The sequence below is a fragment of the Myxocyprinus asiaticus genome, chromosome 30, assembly GCF_019703515.2.
Source record: "Myxocyprinus asiaticus isolate MX2 ecotype Aquarium Trade chromosome 30, UBuf_Myxa_2, whole genome shotgun sequence".
Classification (NCBI taxonomy): domain Eukaryota; kingdom Metazoa; phylum Chordata; class Actinopteri; order Cypriniformes; family Catostomidae; genus Myxocyprinus; species Myxocyprinus asiaticus.
Window position 1 is genome coordinate 3,551,341 of NC_059373.1, and position 20,253 is coordinate 3,571,593.

Consider the following 20,253-nt stretch of genomic DNA (forward strand, 5'->3'; position numbering starts at 1 on the left):
TATATATACAGTATATACCTGCACGAATTTGGGGACTCATAGACAACTATTACAAAAGACTGCACGCTGTCATTGATGCTAAAGGGGGCAATACACAGTATTAAGGACTAAGGGTATGCAGACTTTAGAACAGGGGTCATTTCATTTTTTTCATTGTTGCCATGTTTTGTTTTATGATTGTGTCATTCTGTTATAACCTACAGTTGAATATGAATCCCATAAGAAATAAAAGAAATGTGTTTTGCCTGCTCACTCATGTTTTCTTTAAAAATGGTACATATATTACCAATTCTCCAAGGGTATGCAAACTTTTGAGCACAACTGTATATACTGTATATACACAGTATATATATATATATATATATATATATATATATATATATATATATATATATATATATATTACATTCCATATTCCAGGTTTTATTTATTTTAATGCATTTTATTAAATACTTCTGTTTTTACAACTGAATAGATACACTTATCATAAAGTTATTTTGGTAATGAAACATGTTTATTCCGTCAAGAATTACACACAAAACATTACCGCACACATTTCACATTACTTACAACAGACAGAAACAACCTTCCTCGCTATTGGAAACTAACAAGCCCCGCCTTCAGAATCATTTGATTGGCTGCTATTTGCGGATGCGAGGTTTGCTTTTATAAGCTCCTCCGCTATTGGCCCGTTTCGCTGTCAATCAGAAATCCGAACTCGCTCCATGTTAGACTGAAGTGTGTGAAAGTGCAGTTGAAGGACTCGCGTGCGCTCAGTCATTTAGCGCGTTTATGGAGACGTATCTGAGACATAAACAAGACGAGCAGGTGGGTATAGCATGATAAGTAAGTTAATATTATAAAACAATCTTTATATGACCTTTAGTTTGTCTTTTGCGCATTTGCTGATGGCGTGGCGGTATCTCATGCGTCTGTTTATTCAAACGGAGGTTTTAAAGGCATCTCTGATTATAAAACTCGTGCATGTGAGTGTGTTTGCAAACTTTATATGTGCATTTGCATTTACATACATGGGCAGGTTAGATGAGAAGGTTACATGAAGGACAGTTTTTGCATTTGGTACATAAGTTGACAACGCAGCTTGTAGTGCACGAGCTGTCAGACTGAAGTGTGTAGTGTACGCGCGTGCATGTGTGTGAATGAATAAATGCGTGTGTGTGTTTTAGCTGCTTGTTTTTTGGGGAATTCAAGTGTTTTTTTTTTATTTTGCAAAAGTGTATATATGTGTGTGTGTGCGTGTGTGTTTGCGCGCGCATGGGTTTGAGTGTTTATGTATGCATGCATGCAGTGGGGTTGTTTGAGTGCTTGTTCATGTGTGAATATGTATGCATGTGTATAAGTTCTTGTTTATGTGTGTGAATGCGCATATATATATATATATATATATATATATATATATGTGTGTGTGTGTGTGTGTGTGTGTGTGTGTGTGTGTGTGTATATGTTTTGGTGTGTATGCACATTTAAGTGCTTGAATGCATGCATGCGTGCATGCAATATGTCTGTGTGTGTTAGTGTTTTAATGTGACTTGGACACACACACACACACACACACACACATTCACACAGTTTACTTTCCTTTCCCAGTCAATGAAAGACATCTGATCAAACTGTTTTTAAGGTGACGAGATTATAAAAGAAAATGAGCCATATCCTTTGAGAGAAAGCACTCATACAGCTATATGAGTCGTGTACAATGAGTCTGGTCTGTTTGCATAACTGCAGAAAATCACAGTAGTGTCTGCTCATTGTCTGACTCCGAAAATATTCATGCTCAGATGGGGCTGGTGCTTTGTGTACTTCTGACTGACAGTGCACCTAATTGTGTTACAAAGATGTGTTCCTTTTTAGCATGCTTTGTGATCTCCTGGAGAGGATTTGACAATATTGCACAGAAAAAAGACAGTTTGGCAATATGCAATATAATTGGCTGGCTTTACGCAACTAAGCAGTCAGAGTGCATGAGCTCTTGAGGAGGGAGGTCATTGGGTTTGTCAAAGTTTACCAGGTGTCAAATACCTGAAATATATTTAGAGTTTTGTTTGGGGGATTTGGTAGCAATGAAACTAAATATCCACAATCAGAATTGCATAGTTACGGTGATGTAATGTTGCCACGTACTTATTTTATTCACTCAGTTATGTCGTAAAAATGACATCTTTTCTCATAATAATGAGATATGTCATAAAAACCAGATGATCTGTCGTTTTGATGTTTTGAGCATCTTACAAATTAACTTTGGCTACATATCACTTTACATGTTCCAGCCCACCTTTGCTTACAGTTCAGTTTAGGCTGTTCGGTGGTAAATGAATCCTACACATAAAATTGTTTTATTTTGTAACATTTTGTCAAGTCAGCATGTATTTGGGGATTTTTCTCTAGAATCGGCAGGGTTTAGAGGAACATATACCAAAAAATGAAGCTGGACAATGTTTTCTGGACCGTGTTAGTGTAAACTGCAGGCCAAGATGTTTTGAAGTGTTCGCAAAAAGGACGAGAATATAATATTTGCTTTATAAAAAAAGATATGATAGCGTAAAATCATAAAAGTAGCTATTTTAATGACAATTAGAAAATAATGCAATTCATCGATTACTTATCAAACAGATCATGTTACAAATGATTGCATATGATAAATATATTGAACGTGTTTATGATTGGTTGTTCATCGTTCATGCACTTCACATCAGTTATTCTTTAAACAACGAATATATAAATATAAATGCAATCCAATGTATTGTTGGGCATTTAAACGAATAAATCTACAGAGGCATTGTAATGACAATAATAAAATAAAAAATAGTTTTTTGTTGACATTTTATTCGCCACTTAATAAATTGCGCAATGAAGAACGTTTTTTTTTTTCATTCAAAACTATTAAAGTAAAGCTATATTGTACATTTGATATTTCGATGCATTTTGTGAATCTAAATGAACTTACACTCCCATCATCATTACAAGATCTTGGCCAAAAATAAATGCAACTCTGGACGGAAATAACGTTGTGACGTTGCATAAGGTTGTCGAAACAATGCCATGACAAATGCACGCCATAATCAAAGGTGGTATTGACGACGGGAGAGTCGAACCACTCCGTGAAGTCTTCTCCAGCACATCCCAAATACTTTCAATGGGGTTGTGGTGGTCAATTCATGTGTGAAAATTATTCCTCTTCCTGAGCCACTCTTTCACAATCTGAGCCCGATGAATCTTGGCATTGTTGTCCTGGAATATGTCCGTGCCATCAGGGAAGAAAAAATCCATTGATGGGATAACCTGGTCATTCAGTACATTCAGGTAGTCAGCTGACTTCATTTAATTGACATATAATGTTGCTGAGCCAAGACCTGACCAATTGAAGCAACCCCAGATCATAACCATTATTTAAATTCAAATGGCGACTTTTTTTTTTTTTTTTTGGCCAGGCAGTGTATATGCCTGTTAACATCTCAAAATAATATATTGTAGTGTTTCATGACCCTTTAAGGCATTGTGAATGATGTTATCGAAATAAAAATGATGGAAAACTATTGATTGATTGTTGTTGACTGTAAGTATAGAAACAATATATTTAAGGTATATTGCAGAACATTCAGATATATATATATATATATATAAAAAAATAGTAGTTTGAGAGTAGGGAGACTGAACAGGAGTGGGCAGTTGCTGCAGAGCTCTTTTGCCTCGATTCTCTGATTGGTGCATTTTTCCCTCAGAATCATGGGTACTGTAGTTCGTCACTAGAAATTCTGCTATTAAACATGATTTTTCAAAAATGAACACATACTGATGGCGTCAACAGAAGCATACACCATTGATTAACAACTTCAGAGTTCACGGTAGGTCTGTCTTTAAAGGTGTATAAGTTATCACCAATAATCAATTCCCCTATGGAAAAAAATTATTGGATTATTACTTCCGAAACCAGGCTGTTGTGCTGTACTTTTGTGGTAGCAACAATTTGAGATAAACCCGCGCTTAAACTGTACGTATATCAAAACAAACTTTGGTTGGACTCTTTAGATCAGTGGTTCTCAACCTTTTTTTGATGAACGCTCCCCTACTTCATTTCCTAAATGTAATAGAGCTGAAGTAGTGATATAATAATATTTATTATCGATCTATTTCTGCCTAAAGTACAATTAGTGTTACTATAATAAATTCAAGGGCGGTAATGTAGAATTCTGTGCTGAATTCAAATGGTTTCCACTTCTCATGCTTCTCACTGATTCTCGCAAAACTACACGTCTAAGACCTTGAGCTTTAAGAGCTTTGCGCTGCTTTGTCCATTGAGCCATATCCATCTACAGAGCCTTACAGGTGCATTATCCAAGGTTGTGCCTCCGCCTGTGTATTTGACACTGCTAAACCAGATACTTGCATCACTAGACTTCGAAATCTGATGAACCATGGTACAAATGTGTACCAACACGTATAATTGAGAACCAACTGATACACTTCAAGTCTAGATAAACGTTTTAATGTATAGAGGAACTTGATGCTAGATTTGATTATTATGACTGATAAACGCCCCTCATTTGTAAACTGATACCTCCCTCTCTACTAATTGGCATCCTTTGAACGCCCCCCATTGAGAACCCCCTGCTTTAGATGTTGCTCAGACAGCCTTTCCCTGTCTAAGTGGGAGTTCTTGGCAGAATAAGCTGCAAAGTGACCAGACTTCATGCTGATAGTCAGATATCACTGTTATCATTCCAAGCTTTATGGTTTGGATTTTCCTCCCTATGTCTGCTTAATGTCTGACTTTTAAATGGCATGTTTTATTTAGAGTGTGTGCACTGGTTGTTAATGTGTAAATTAAATTTAGTTTGTGCAGGGATCCGTTTCATTACTGTCAGCACTGCTGTCCACTCTCTGGTCTACATGCACAACACACGGGTAGTTCATTAATCTGTGATTTAAATCGATACGATACAGTGTGAAAAGGCAGGAAGTGCAAAAATGCAAGTAGGATTAGTTGTAACATATTAGAATCTCTGTGGTGTAATTGCCACTGACAGTGACTCTAACATCCTGGGGCTCTATCGCTTTAGAGCACAAATGCAGGGCTGTCATAAAGGATAAGAGCTTCATAACTCATCGCAGATATGACAGCACGCTCAAGGCTTGGAGAACAAATAAGAAATTTGCTGCCGCTTTATCTGCAGCCTTGTTGAAAGTATTTTCTGTCACGTATAGAAGCTGAGATAACCATGAAATGGGCACTGATCAATGTTAAAGCTTTCTCTTGTAACATACTAGGTTTAAAAGAATCTTTCACTACTTGAAGGAATAGTTCTGTCATCATTTATAGTGAAAATTTGCAGTGAAAGTTTACTCACCCTGATATCGTTTCAAACTAGTATGGTTTTCTTTGTTCGGTGGAACACAAAAGGAGATGTTTTGAAGAATTGTCAGGTTGCTCTCTTCTATACAATGAAAGTGATTTTGGGGATCAAAACAGACCCTGAATTGGCGTTGTTCTTATTGGACAGGTAAGCTTACATAACTGCAAAGCATGTGAAATATAGTGCCATAAGGATTGATCTGTGTAATTTTAGCTAACTTGATCTTGACTGCTAACGCTGACGAATTGCAAGCTACCTTGCTTTGTAACTTTCAAATAATTTCAACGATCTTCTCTTTATACTAAAAGTCGGGTATACAGCATAAATGTTTTTTTTTTCTCCCAATTTGGAATGCCCAATTCCCAATGTGCTTTTTAAGTCCTCGTGGTGGCGTAGTGATTCGCCTCAGTCCGGGTGGCGGAGGACGAATCCCAGTTGCCCCCGCGTCTGAGACCATCAACCCACGCATCTGATCACGTGGCTTGTTGAGCGCGTTGCCACGGAGACATAGCACGTTTGGAGGCTTCACGCTATCCACCGCGGCAACCACGCTCAACTCACCACACACCCCACCGAGAACGAACCACATTATAGTGACCATGAGGAGGTTACCCCATGTGACTCTACCCTCCCTAGCAACCTGGCCAATTTGGTTGCTTAGGCTGGAGTCACTCAGCACGCCATGGGATTCGAACTAGCAAGCTAGCGAACTCCAGGAGTGGTAGTCAGCGTATTTTACCACTGAGCTACTCAGGCCTCCGGTATACAGGATAAATTTAAGCAATCGTAGTACAACATATGACATACAAAACATACAATAGTGCAACATAACAGTGCAACAGTAAACTGTGTTATAGTTTGGTATTATGTAGCTGTATTTGTGTATCAGTATGCTATGTTAGCTGATGAGTAGTTTTAGTTTAGCCTCATCTGTGATCATGATGCCGGTGAATCACGTTCAATCTCTTTGTACTTTACACCATTGTTTTGGATGCTTGCTCGCTCGCGTCCCTATGGAGTGTGTGCACGAGCAACAGGTAGCTGGCTGCAGTTCACTATATAATTGGGATGAGGCCGTTATGGCACAAGTACATCTGGTGCCCTAACTTCGCTTTCTTTGGACTTGTGCTCTATTAATGGTGCTTTTTATATTTAGAATAAAAGCGTTTCAAAATGGCAGTGAAAATAATCAACAGTGATGTTTTATCCTGCTTTCTGATGTTCACCTGAACAACCATCACAATACCTCAGCCCCGTTTTCACCCTTGGACGGATTGTTCATGGATCGTCTAATGCATGTTTCACACAAAAATGGGTAGAGAATTCTCAAAATGACAAGCTTCACTCTGTTTTACACAATTTTCATGAGTCAGGTTGCATGTTTATCTCAAAATATTATTCTATTCAAGGCCTAACTAGTAATGGATTTACACACTGTAGTAGGGCTGAAACAATTAGTCGATGTTAACGACAATTTTCCAAATAGCTTCAAGTGACGTAGATCGCAAAGTATTAGGAAATTATACAAAAATACAAAATAAGTAAATACAGAAACACACTCGTTGTGAAATAATGTGGAGCCTGAGCTGCCATTAAAGTTCAAATAATAAGGAAGCAGATCATGTAAATAAGTACAAACTCCAAAACTGGCATTTCTCTGTGCGGTCAGCGCCGCCTCTATGAGTCACGTGAAGTGACATGATCTAAGGGGAAGAGACTGAAACTGCATCCCGGCTGATGCACACTTTTGCGAGGGGACGCTTGTCCTTCGATCGCACGTTTGATGCAGCTAAATGAAAACGTGTTGGCTCGCGACATATTGAATCATAATATATGTTGCGGTGTGTATCTTATCGTAAAGAAAATCGACAATACGCAGCTTTGTTAAGCAGAGAGAAAGTTTTTTTTTTTTGTGAGTTAAAGATGGATCGCAGTGTACAAAAAGGTGCGAGAGGGTAGTCTTCTCCCCTTAAACACTAACTGCAACAAAATGTTTTTTATTTGTTGTTGTTTTGGCTTGTCTAAAACTCCTTTAAAACAAATGTACATTTACTTTAGGAGCTATACTGCTGAAGAACATTTTTTCATCTGAGACTATTGAATATAATATTTAAATATTTTAAAATATCAAAAATTCCTTAAAACAACATATATTTGCCTAAGAAGCAACATATTACATAACATATACGATGTTAAGACTTGCTTTCAGAGAATAGATCTTGAATATAAGTATATTTTGACACTTCTGCACTGACAAGTATAAACAAGTTAAATAATACACTTATATACAAAATACACTTAAGATACGTTCTCTTAAAGCAATTTTTAATATCTTCTATATTGCTTCAAGTAAATGTATCTTGTTTTAAGGATTTTTAGACAGTTTTAAATGGAAAACAAGAAAAAAACACTTGATAATAATAGAATTGTTTGCATTGATTTTTTTACTGAATTAAACTTAATAAAAAGTATTTTTTCCTTCAATTTGGTGAATGTCATTTAGAGGTATTTTTAAAATATGATTTGATCCTTTTTATTGTTAGTGAGCTTACATCATTTTAAGTCTGGTCACAAGCTGAATAGTCGATTAAGAGCTAATGATTAATCATTGCAATAATCGCCCGAATAGTCAAATAATCGTTCTAATAATCGTTAGATTAGTCCATTATCAAAATAATCATCTGTTGCAGCCCTACACTGTAGTATCCATTGAGAAAAAGAATGGACCAAAAATATTGATGACTCCTATTGCACTCAATCGATTTGTACAATCAAATGCTTTCTTGAATAAGAGTGTTATATTCTGGGTAGAGCCCGACCGATATGGCATTTTTGAGACCGATACCGGGAAAATTCACCGATTATCGATATGGTGACCGATATAGTTAATTTTTGAGCTGGAATGTGGATTTTTCACCGATTTTGCACCGATATGACTGCAAAGATACTCAGAAGGCTGCTTTCTTAAATATGTTTTATCAAAGAATATTTTACATTATTATTATACATTGTCAACAAATTCTAGAAATGAACACTGAGAAAATAAAGAATAAATAAAAATACAATAAATAGCTTAATAGACATAAGTACTGTTAGTATAAGTCAATTGCTGACCATTTAAATAAAGAATAAATAAAATAAAAATCAGTGCTGTATGTTTAGTATCAATCAGTGGCTGACCATTTAAATAAAGAATAAATAAAAATACAATAAATAGCTAAAACATCAGTACTGTTTAGTATCAGTCAGTGGCTGACCATTTAAATAAAGAATAAAAATAAAATAAATAGCTAAATAAACATCAGTACTGTATGTTTAGTATCAGTCAAATGCTGACCATCAAAATAAAGAATAAATAAAAATGCAATAAATAGCTAAATAAACATCAGTATGAGAGGAGACTGCTCAAATCTGCACCGTTTAACTCCGCCCTGTCTGCAGAGCCACCGTCAGTTCAGAGTCAGCTCTGTAAACAGAGTCGGAGCGCGCTCTGCTGGACAAACTACGCTATGACACCAATTCTAAAGCATTGTTTTTTTGCATTATATGTTCTGAAAAAAGTTTTCATATCAGCGCATATCGGTAAAATATACGGCGATACCGATATATCGGTGAAAGGCTAATATCGACACTAATTCTGGGTATATTCTGTTTTTTTGCATGCCATTACGTCTCGCACATGGTCGAGCGCTCAGCCTTTCGAAGTATACTCTTTAATCGCAAGCACATACGGACATTGCTGACGCATATGCGCTACGACTGCTTTGTTATTCTCTTTAGTATAGTCAACTCCAGACATAGGTGCAGACAATGCACAAATACGCAGACTGTCCGCATGTCTAGAAATACTGGACTGCACGCGGATATTCTGCGCGTACTGTGACGATGAATACATTTGCGATACGCATGCTGTGTGAAAGACGTAGCGGCACGCGGAAAACCATAGTATACTTTGGCCTTAATAGAACCTGTTAAGTACTAGCAGTAGCAGGAAGTCATCATGTTTATGTTTGTGGTGTAAACTAAAGGCTGTTGGCTTGTTACAAAAAAAAAAAAAAAAGAGGACAAGCCCTTCAATATGTCATGCCCCAACTTTCTGTTTCAATAGGAAATACGTCAACAAAGGAAAGAATGTCACTCATTTAACCATTGCATGGGGTCTTAATGCACATTATGTTAATACACAAATATTAACGCACATTAAACGTTGATCAAACTGTAGCTTCACTAAACTCTAAACCATTCTGTCCCTTGAGTATATTAACCCCAATTCTTTCACATGAACTTAACATTCAGTGCTCTTTTTTTTTTTAATTTATTTTTTTTTTTTTTTTTTATTTCTCTCTCGTTCTACTATTATCCATCAACCCCTGAAGCTAAAGTCCAGGATACTCCTGTGCAGTCATGACCTGCTGATAAAAGCTGTTTCAGAGGCTTTCCTGCCATTATTCAGCTATGTGTAGTGGTGAAAGTGTTTTAATGGACTCTTCTGATGTCTTAAGCACCCACTCAGGTCGGTGGATTTATTGAAGCGGTGGCCTGAGGGCCTGAAGCATCATGTTCATTCAAACTTGAGCCAAGTGGATTTTGAACGCAACTTCCAAAACAGGAGAAATGTGTGTTGTGTGTTTAAAAGATCTTGATTCTTATAATCACCAAATCTTGTACACTATGCCAGGATGCTTATGAAGTAGATCACATGCTCTGAGTGCTTGCAGATTATATGCCTAAACGGTAAAATATACAGTTGAAGTCAGAAGTTTACATACACCTTAGCCAAATACATTTAAACTCAATTCTTTGTTGTCCTTAAGCCATTCTGCCATAACTTTGGAGGTATACTTGGGGTCATTATCCATTTGGAAGACCCATATTCGACTGAGCTTTAACTTCCTGGCTGATGTCTTGAGATTTTGCTTCAATATATCCACATAATTTTCCTTCCTCATGATGCCATCTATTTTGTGAAGTGCACCAGTCCCTCCTGCAGCAAAGCACCCCCACAACATGATGCTGCCACCCCCGTGCTTCACGTTTGGGATGGTGTTCTTCGGCTTGCAAGCCTCACCCTTTTTCCTCCAAACATAATGATGGTCATTATGGCCAAACAGTTCAATTTGTGTTTTGTCAGACCAGAGGAAATTTCTCCAAAATGTAAGATCTTTGTCCCCATGTGCACTTGCAAACTGTAGTCTGGCTTTTTTATGGTGGCTTTGAAGCATTGGCTTCTTCCTTGCTGAGCAGCCTTTCAGGTTATGTCGATATAGGACTCGTTTTACTGTGGATATAGATACTTGTGTACCTGTTTCCTCCAGCAACTTCACAAGATCCTTTGCTGTTGTTCTGGGATTGATTTGCACTTTTCGCACCAAACTACGTTCATCGTTAGGAGACAGAATGCGTCTCCTTCCTGAGCAGTATGATGGCTGTGTGGTCCCATAGTGTTTATACTTGCGTACTATTGTTTGTACAGATGAACGTGGTACCTACAGGCATTTGGAAATTGCTCCCAAGGATGAACTGGACTTGTGGAGGTCCACAAATCTGTGGAGTGGTTAAAAAAATGAGTTTTAATGACTTCAACCTTAGTGTATGTAAACTTCTGACTTCAACTGTACTTTGAAATTCTGTGAAAATGTCCATCTTGGTGAGGTATTCATATTGAAAATTATGTTTTCATTTCAAAAGGTGTAGTTCACCCAAATACATTTTCATCATTTACTCATGTTGTTTCAAACCAGTATGTAGGCCTGTCGCGATTTATTAAATAATCGTCTGATGGCGGGTATTTGATCTAACCGGTTATTTGAATATTGTGCACTTTAAACAATCACATTTTAATGGCCAAATAAGGGAATTTTATGTTAATATACAGTATAAATGCCATGAATGGCGCATTTATGTGTCATTAAGTTTTGCTCCAAGCGTCACTGTGACACACCGTGGATGTAAACCAGACCAGCTCCTGTCCGGAAGAGCACGTGAAGTGGAGGCTTGCGCCAAACTCCTGCAAAAATATAAACTAGCAAATATAAACTTGAACGCAAAGCGCTACGGTTTCACTTTAATTTAACGATCGTGTGATGGAAAATGTTCCTAGTCATATCAGGTTCATACATGTAGTGTTAATGACACGCAATGACACAGACGAGGATGGAGTGATATAATGATGAAATTAAATTTCAGAGGTTTGGCTTCATGACAAATAAGGGCTTGTGGGTTTAATCAGAGCATTAAAATAAGAGAGAAAGTGAAGAAATTAGGACAGACATATTATTGCATAATGTAATATAAATATAATAAATAATATAATTATAAATTTTTACAAAAAACTTTGAGTTCCAAAAGCTACAGTGTAAATGCAAAATTGACCAACACTAAAGTTGTCCAAAAAGAGAGATATATTTAAAGTAGTTTGATATGAATGACATAAAAAATTATGTTTTCAATAAGTTTTTTTTAAAGCCTTAAAATGAAATCAGTTTTCCCTATTTTATTATTTGATTTATATATTTGAAGTTAAATATGTAAAAATGACTTCTTAAGGTGTATAAAGCACACATGCATCTTAAGAAAAATGACAATGACAATTAATCGTGAAGCCCTAAAAGAGAAAATAAATTTTCATAATCGAAGTTATTTATTTGACAATTAATTGTCAGTCAAATTTCAGAATCGTGACAGCCCAACGAGTATGACTTTCTTTTTTCTGTGGAACACAAAAGGAGATTTTCACTTTTATTGCATCTTTTTTTACCCCATGAAATGAAAGTGAATGGTGACTGAGGCTACCTAACATCATCATCTTCCACAGAAGAAAGTCTTATGGATTTGGAGCAGGACATATGTCACTCTACAGGGCTTGAAATGAACTTTTTTCCTTGGTAGGACTGATGCTCCCAACATCAAAAAGTTAGGAGCACCAGCAAAAATTTAGGAGCACCCACCGAAAACTAAGGAGCACCACAACTACAATTTATATAATACTAAATAGGCTATATATTTTTTTAAAAAAAACATCCTCACCATCAGCATTGACGTGTTCCACCTCAACATGTCCGACGAGGATGTTTGTGGTAGTGATGGGTCGTTCATGAACGATTCGTTCATTTTGAACGAATCTTTTATGTTACTCAGAAGAACAAGTAGTCTCGGAGAGTGATTCGTTCATTTTGTGTTGACTTCGCATGTGCATTGCGCAACCTTCGTTCATTTGTTACGTGAAAACCGCAAACGAACGAAGGAAACAGAAATGATTAGTTCACCTTTCAACTCTTTTGGTCCGAGTCGCTCGTTCTTTTGTCACGTGACAGAGAAACGAACGACTTGAACAAGAAGATTCAATCCAGAGTTAACTAATCATTTGTTTCTCATAATTTGTCCTTGGCTGCATTATAAATGTTTCCTTATTGGGACTATAATCAAAGTTTGCGTAAGTAGACGTGTTGGGGGGATTTGGCTATTGAAAATGTAACATATTGATTTAATTCTGCTCAAATGAACGACATGAACTAAATGACTTGGAAAAAAGATTCGTTCATTTTGCTGGACGAGACTCAAAGATTCAAGTCTGTAAAATGATCCGATCTTCCCATCACTAGTTTGTGGGCTGTCCATCAAGCAGGATGCGGACATACACTATCACACACTCCTTGACAGACAGGTCGGCGTCTCCATCAATGATGAATGAGATGTACTGAGCTGACGATACTTTAACTGCGGTGTTCTCGCAGATGGTATCTGCTATCACGCCGATGATGTTGGCACATGACTTGTCATTTACGTACATCATGTTGATCTCAGTGCCGTTCATTTTCATGAGCTGCAACATGGGTTTAAATTTAGTGAAGGCGAACTCTTCTTTGGCGATAGTGTAGGCGGTGTTAAATTTAATGTTCAGCTCTGCCAATTGAACGGAACGTCAGGATGCTGCCGGACGATTAAAAGCTTCAACAATCGAACTTGATCCTGAATCCTTTGCCACACACTTGTCCCGGCATTTCTTGTGCTTGGCGCGCTCCCCGTGTTTAATCAAGCTCTTGCGCTTAAAATGTGTGGATTCAGTGGCGAACGCAGTGTTACCTGCGACCTCTGTCCCATAGGCTTTACAGTGAATGCAGTGCATTAAGCCATTTTCATAGCGGAGCCACTCAAAGTCTTTCAGCCGCTCTCTCCGAAAACTGCCAAGCCTTTTTTTCCGCTGGTGGATCCACATTCACCACATGATCGCCATCACCAACTCCAGGAGTTACATTTATCTGTAACTTTAGGCGGCTTACAAAAGAAATTGCTCCGTGTTCTTTTCATCTTCTCTCTTCAGCTCTTTACATTTCATGCACTATTTAGCTCCGTCACGTGACAAAGGGAGTGTTTGACGGCTAATATTAACCAATCTAAAATCTGCATTAAAGAATGTAAAGATGAAGTTTAATTGGTTATGTAACGTTGAATAGAACGGTGGACAGGTCAGTGTATCAGCTCACAGCAGGCACATAGTGCAGTAATTAGCGAACGTTTTGTAGAGAAATGAAAACAGGTCGCACCACAACAATTATTTGCACTTGCACAAATGCTCCCAAATATATTTTGAGGTCACACAGATTAAATTTCGGGAGCATATGCGACCATGCTCTAAACAAAAACTCTACCTTTGAACTATCATCACTCCTTACTCTTAAATAAGGAACTGCTATGTTTTTAAATGTTGTTTTTTCCTCTGGTTATGTCTCATCTTGCTGAGGGCACTAAGTGAGCCAGAACTGCCACTGGCGTCCCCTGCATGACGGCACTGTTCAGGGTTGTCTTAGGGGGATTTCTGTGCTGTTGGGTCATTTTTGGTCACGTTCCTCTCAGGGGGCCTTTTGAGCAAGAATCGTGTCACATCCTGTTAATTCCCTGCTTGTTTTCCTCTTTTGAAAACCCTGTGGTTGTGGAGTTTTGTGTGTGTGTTTGGCATAACTGTGTCAGTGGCATGCTTCTGGCAGCACTGGTTGAAGCAGATGGGGCAGATTTCTGTCACACCCCTCCAAAAACAGCCTCCCTGTGCTCTGATTGGCTCTCAGACTCCCTTGAGTCATGTGAGTGCCGCCCAGGCCTGCGTAGGTGGGCGAGGCTTAGAGGGTTTGAAACAGGAAATGAAGAAAAGCTTCTGCAATGAGAGGAGTTTGTCTGTGGCTGTACTGGGATATTGCTCTGTCATTTGAACTTGAGGGGTTTGAAAATAAAGTAAGTACACTGAAAATACAACAGGAATAATCTATCAGAATGAGTATGTGGCTTTGAAGCTGTGTGTGTGTTTTAACGTTTCCAGTCAGAGTATGTGTGGTCAAGTGAGTCGCACATACACTAAACAGTGATAACTTGAGCTGGTATGTTTGAGTTGTCTCCGTTGTGGGTGTGGGGACCTCAAGCTAATCGAGAAGTTCTTAATCTTCTCAAATGAGCAAATCTTCGTGGGGTTTCTTTGTGTGAAACGCTGTGCTTCTTGGTAGGGCTTAAATGAATAGTTCACAAATTCTGTCATTTATTTACTAGCCCTCATATAATTCCAAAGCCATGTTCCATTTGGAAGGACATGAGGAAAGGGGAACATTAGAGATGCGTCGGTATGACATTTTTTGGCCGATATGATACTGAGAACTATAAAGGCAGCAGTTTTGCAACTTAACTTATTTTGTCGTCAGATCACTGTTTTGCTTAGGAACTATGCTTTACAAAAATGTACAAAGAAGTAGAAAAGCTATTTTACTGTTCTGACAATAAATAATTTCCATTGAAAACGGATTGAATCTTCAACAGATGACAGGCCAAAATTTGAAAAGAGTCATGATTCAAGAAAAATAAAAGATAAAAACATAAACATAAGAATACATGTTAACATGACGATTGATGTGGGAACATTTTATTTTGCCCTTCTGTTTTTGCAGTTCAAAACAGGGACAAAAAAGGCAATGTTTTTCATTCCGGTTCGTTCTGAGCAGAAACTGTATTTTTTCATTTCGGTTCAGGCGTTACTTTTTGGTAACCATTTAGAATGAAATTAAAGAATGGTTAGTAGAGCCCGACCGATATGGGAGTTTTGAGACCGATACCGATTTTTAGAGAGGGGAAAATTCACCGATTACCGATATTGTGACCGATATAGTAAATTTTTGAGCTGGAATGAAAACAGACCTTTTATATGTGGATATTTCACCGATATGACTATGCAAAGGTACTTAAATATTTTTATCAAAGAATATTTTACATTTATTATTATACATTGTCAACAAATTCTAGAAATGAACAATGAGAAAATAAAGAATAAATAAAAATACAATAAATAGCTAAATAAACATCAGTACTGTATGTTCAGTATGTTTAGTATATTTACCCATGTGGAGAAATGATCCGCATAGAAATAATAACAAAATGAATCAAACGCACATGTTTGTCATGTTCAACTAAAAAGAAAGAAGCCTAATTTTTTGGGGAACAGGAAGTGGTGTAACTCCAAAAATGTACTATGATAAACCTTGTAAGTACTATGAAAGACTTTGGTTTCATGTAACATTTTCGAAATAAATTAAACAGTTACCAACATTTAAAAATAATGTTTTCACTCCGGAAACAATTGAAAGGGACTATGTTCCCGTTTTTGGTTACGTTCTGCAAAAAATTTTGTTCATTTTCAGGTTTTTGTTCCTTGAAACATTTTCAGTCCCTGGTTTTAAACAAAAAAGCTCACATTTTACATATTATGATAAAACATTACAAATTTGTATTCTGCATAGTCAACATGCTTTACTTTTTCGGATTTCATTTATTTAGCTATTTCGTTAAATCAAGGGAAATGACCAAATTAAGCCCACCCAAATCTAAGTTTGACATGTTTTCATATTGAAATGTTAACAGCCTTGCAATAAAGTGAGTATTAAATCAAAGACTAATCTCTCACATAACACTCATGTTTTATCATAAACTGACAAAATTAAGTTAATTCATTTAATTGCAAATATGAAAAGTCTGGAGTACAGTATATGGAACATTTGTACCATTTAAGCCAGGGGTCGGCAACCTATGGCACGCGTGCCAGCTTTGGCATGCGGAGGGGTAATCACTGGCACGCTAGCAATGGCAAGAGAGGAGTAGACTATTTTATTGATATAAATTTCGCACCTGCCTTCCAATCTACATCTTGATGTAATCCTTCATGATCACGCAGCGTGTTTTCATGAGCTGAATGGGAGGCTAAACAAAAAGTTAAAATGTGACAAGACTGTAGTATACCCAACAGACTCGTGCAGCGCGTCAAGCCATTCGCGCATTATGAGCCGGCAGTGCTTCACTTTCGGTTAATCACGCGAGTAAACGCGCCCGTTTTGTTCGGTCAGGCTGCGCAGATGACAGCCTATATTTCGTGTTTCATTTGTTTCTTTTTGCTTTCAGAACAACACGTGTAAGGAGGTACACCCTCCTTAAACCATGGTCACACTCAAAATTACATTAAACGATTAAAAGAGAAAACATAAAGTCTATTCAAAATATTAATTAAACCTGGAAATAAAGTTTTAGGATTTTGCATTTGCGATTCACTGAAAAGGGCTAAATAGTTGATCGGCTTCTGATGCACAAATGGCTTGCACACCATTTTGACCAGGAAAACAAAAAATGGCACTCCATGTCAATGGTTGCCGACTCCTGATTTAAGCCCACATGTGTTCTTAATAAGCCCACTATGCTTTTAAAATACACACCTCATGGAAATATTAGCTAATAAGTATAGCTTTGCAGAAAATATGAAATATTGTTAGATTGTCTCTGTCTCTCTTACACACTGTCACTGATTACATCCATTTTAAATATTTTAAATTAAAGCTGTATTTTTCTAAAATAACATTGTCTCTGATTACATCTAAATATTATTTTCAAAAATCCATATTTAATGCAAGTGCATGCTTATCCAGTTAAATAATGTCTACTTAAAATGCTAGTGAAATATACTGATGAAATCAAGTCATGACATTTGATATTGCATAGCATTATAGATATTCAGAATTACATATAGTAGATTAATATGGCACTAAACCTCTGTAAACTTTAATTTTCACTGGCGCAGTCAGAGCAGATCACTCGATCTTGCGCATCAGACGGACATCAGAGGACGTATTACTGTAGGATTCTAACTTTAGAATCCTATTTGTTTGGTAACCATGGCAACCTCAGTTAGTATCTCATTCAGGACAAAAGCTATTAAAGAATAACTTTTTTCTAAATGCATTATCATATCTTTACTACAGATAGGAAAAGAGCGTTACGGAAGCATCCTAATTTGCCAAAAATCTTAAATAAGTGTCCTAACTAGGTATGCCCAATTGATTGGCGGCCATATTGGTATCGACCGATAAATGTGCGTTTTAAAGTTATCGGTCCGATAATAAAATTTGGCTGATATTTTAAAACTATAGTTTTACTATTTTACTATAGAGGATCATACTGGATCTGAGTAAAAACACTCCATTATACAGTCTTATGTCACTTATGTCAATTAAAGCATATTGTTGTGTTAAGAGTGAGTTAGAGACTTGTTTTCTTCTAAAGCCCCATTGACTACCTGCCTGCTCTGAATATTGGATAATTTAATGCACGAACTGTGTGGACATTTATTTTATGTTATAAAAAAAAAAAAAAAAAAAAATCTAGTTTTTGGGGTGTTTTTTTTTTTTTTGCATTTATTAATTAATAGAATAAAAAAGAGATCCATATCAGATTTTTCTGGCTATTCTCTGATCGCCCGTTCCCGTCCACATCTCATGGAAGTACCGTCCGCTTCCGCCTTCAATTGGAAATTTAATCCCACACCTCAAGAAATCTAATTGGGTCCTGCGGGAGTTCCGCGGGAACGCAAACCTCTTCATCTTTGTGAGCATGTCCTGCACTAGCTCTACATACTCATGAAATCCATCTTCTCAAAGACAAAGTGTTGCTTTTAGATACAAAGTAAATAAATAATATCAAGTTGCATTTGATTTATGAATCTTATTTTAATTTTTTTTTATCATTCCTCGCATGGTTTGTTCATCTGATTCCAGAAAAAGTATTTTTTGCGGTCATCAAAAACAGAGAAGTTTTGGAGCAACTTCCAAAACGGCCGCCAAACAGTTGCACATGTTCCCAAATAACTCAAGAACGAAACATTTAATTGGCTCCAAATAAAAAGTAAAATGAGTCCAACAAATGTGTGTATTTCCTCCTCAAAAATGAATTTTTCTCTTGCTTTGTCTTTTTTTTTTTTTATATTTCAAAAAAACATACAGATTTCACCTACATACAGATAAATTATTATAACATTTATACAATGCAATAAATTTGTGTAGTTATATATAAATAAATAAATAATAATTAATCAAAAATATTTTTTTCATATCAGCGTTTTCACGCTTATGGCTGATATGTCGATGACTAAATTAAAACCAACTAAATTAGCGCTTTTTCCGTATAGCAACAGTTCATAGTGACCACGATTTAAATTTGGTCAATAGTTGGCCAATAAATATTGGTGTATTTTTAAATGTCAAGTTTGAAAAAGTAAAAAATCACCTTAAAGTACCATGAAGGCAGACTTGAACACATTGATATTCACAAGATTATTGAAATGATTGGCATCTCTCTTACGGCCAAAGTATGTTCTCTGCATGTCGCAAGATTTCGCGCACCATGCGCGTGGCGCAAATTTCGTCATTGGCACAGTAAGCGCAGACTGTCTGCGTATAGCCCAGTTTTTCTAGACACGTTGACAGTCCAACATGATCACACGTGAAGTCGGCATGATGTTTTGGTACCCTAGGATCGGCGACTTTATGCCGACGCGCTGACTTGCAGCATTCTTATCAGACATGTTTGCAGTGGTTTCAATTTACCTTTCCACCAGGCATGATTGGCAGCACGTTGCACCAGCTGCGTGGGAGACTAGGGTTCAAAGCCAGACAGTAACCACGTCTGACGAGCATGATTTGGAGGTTTCATTTTTCCATCTAACATTACTTTTTTACTCCACTAATGGTTAAGGTAAGGTTTGTGTTTGGGATGGGGGATAGAATCTATAAATGTATGCTTTTCTCTTCATTGTATAACGTCCTGTAAAGCTGAAAACAACTTGCTTCACTACTAGCTTTTAGCGACCTCTCCTGGACATAAATGGAGCTCACACGTTCCCTTATGCCCTACAACACTTACTGCTTTGGCCACTGGGGGCAGTGTTTCGAAATTTCGGTCAACGTGTACCGATTTTGACGAAAGAAAAGTCAATCAACTCTTTCCGATTTCACTGTGAGATCAGGCTGGACAGACCTCATCTTTTTGTACTGAAGAGTATAACAAAGCAGTGGTTGACTAGTGTGGTCACCATTCACTTTTATTTTATGGAAAGGAGCAGCTTGGACATTCAGCTGTTAATATCTCCTTTTATGTTTCTCAGATATGAGTGACATGAGGGAAATGAATTTATAACAGACTTTTCATTTTTTAAAAGTGAGTTATTCCTTTAAATGATGGCGAGACCTGCTCATCTGATTCGAAAGAAACTGACTCTGCGAATATATGAGAGAATAATGTTCTTGTGCCCATCCCATGTCATGGTTCCTTCTTTTGTTTGTGAAACCTTTTGGTTGGTTAAGTGAAGCTTGAACAGCTTGTAGGCCGGATACTTCATTTTTCCTGATGTCATCATGAGGATGCTGTTTTATGCTTTGCATTTCTTTGATTTGAAGCTGAAGGGTTTAATTTTTGCGATGTAATAAACTTTCTCGTATCCCAGACTCAAGTGGCTGAACCAATGGTGTGGGTTTGGGTTTGGGGCAAGACTATCTATTTGGCTGACCAATGGCAGATGGGCCATTAAACT

General features: G+C 37.2%; 1 protein-coding gene across 5 annotated transcripts in view; it reads left to right on the plus strand.

Annotated features, from left to right (window-relative positions):
- The first annotated feature begins 706 nt into the window (after positions 1-706).
- LOC127420872 (hyccin-like) overlaps positions 707-20,253 on the plus strand; it is a 55,221-nt gene continuing 35,674 nt past the window's right edge. For 3 of the 5 annotated variants that reach the window (XR_007893888.1, XM_051663458.1, XM_051663461.1), the window contains exon 1: positions 14,502-14,597. The gene's annotated coding sequence lies outside the window, so the exon portion shown is untranslated. Of the gene's footprint in view, positions 847-14,501; positions 14,598-20,253 lie in introns of those variants that run through there. The other 2 variants (XM_051663459.1, XM_051663460.1) reach the window with 2 other exon arrangements.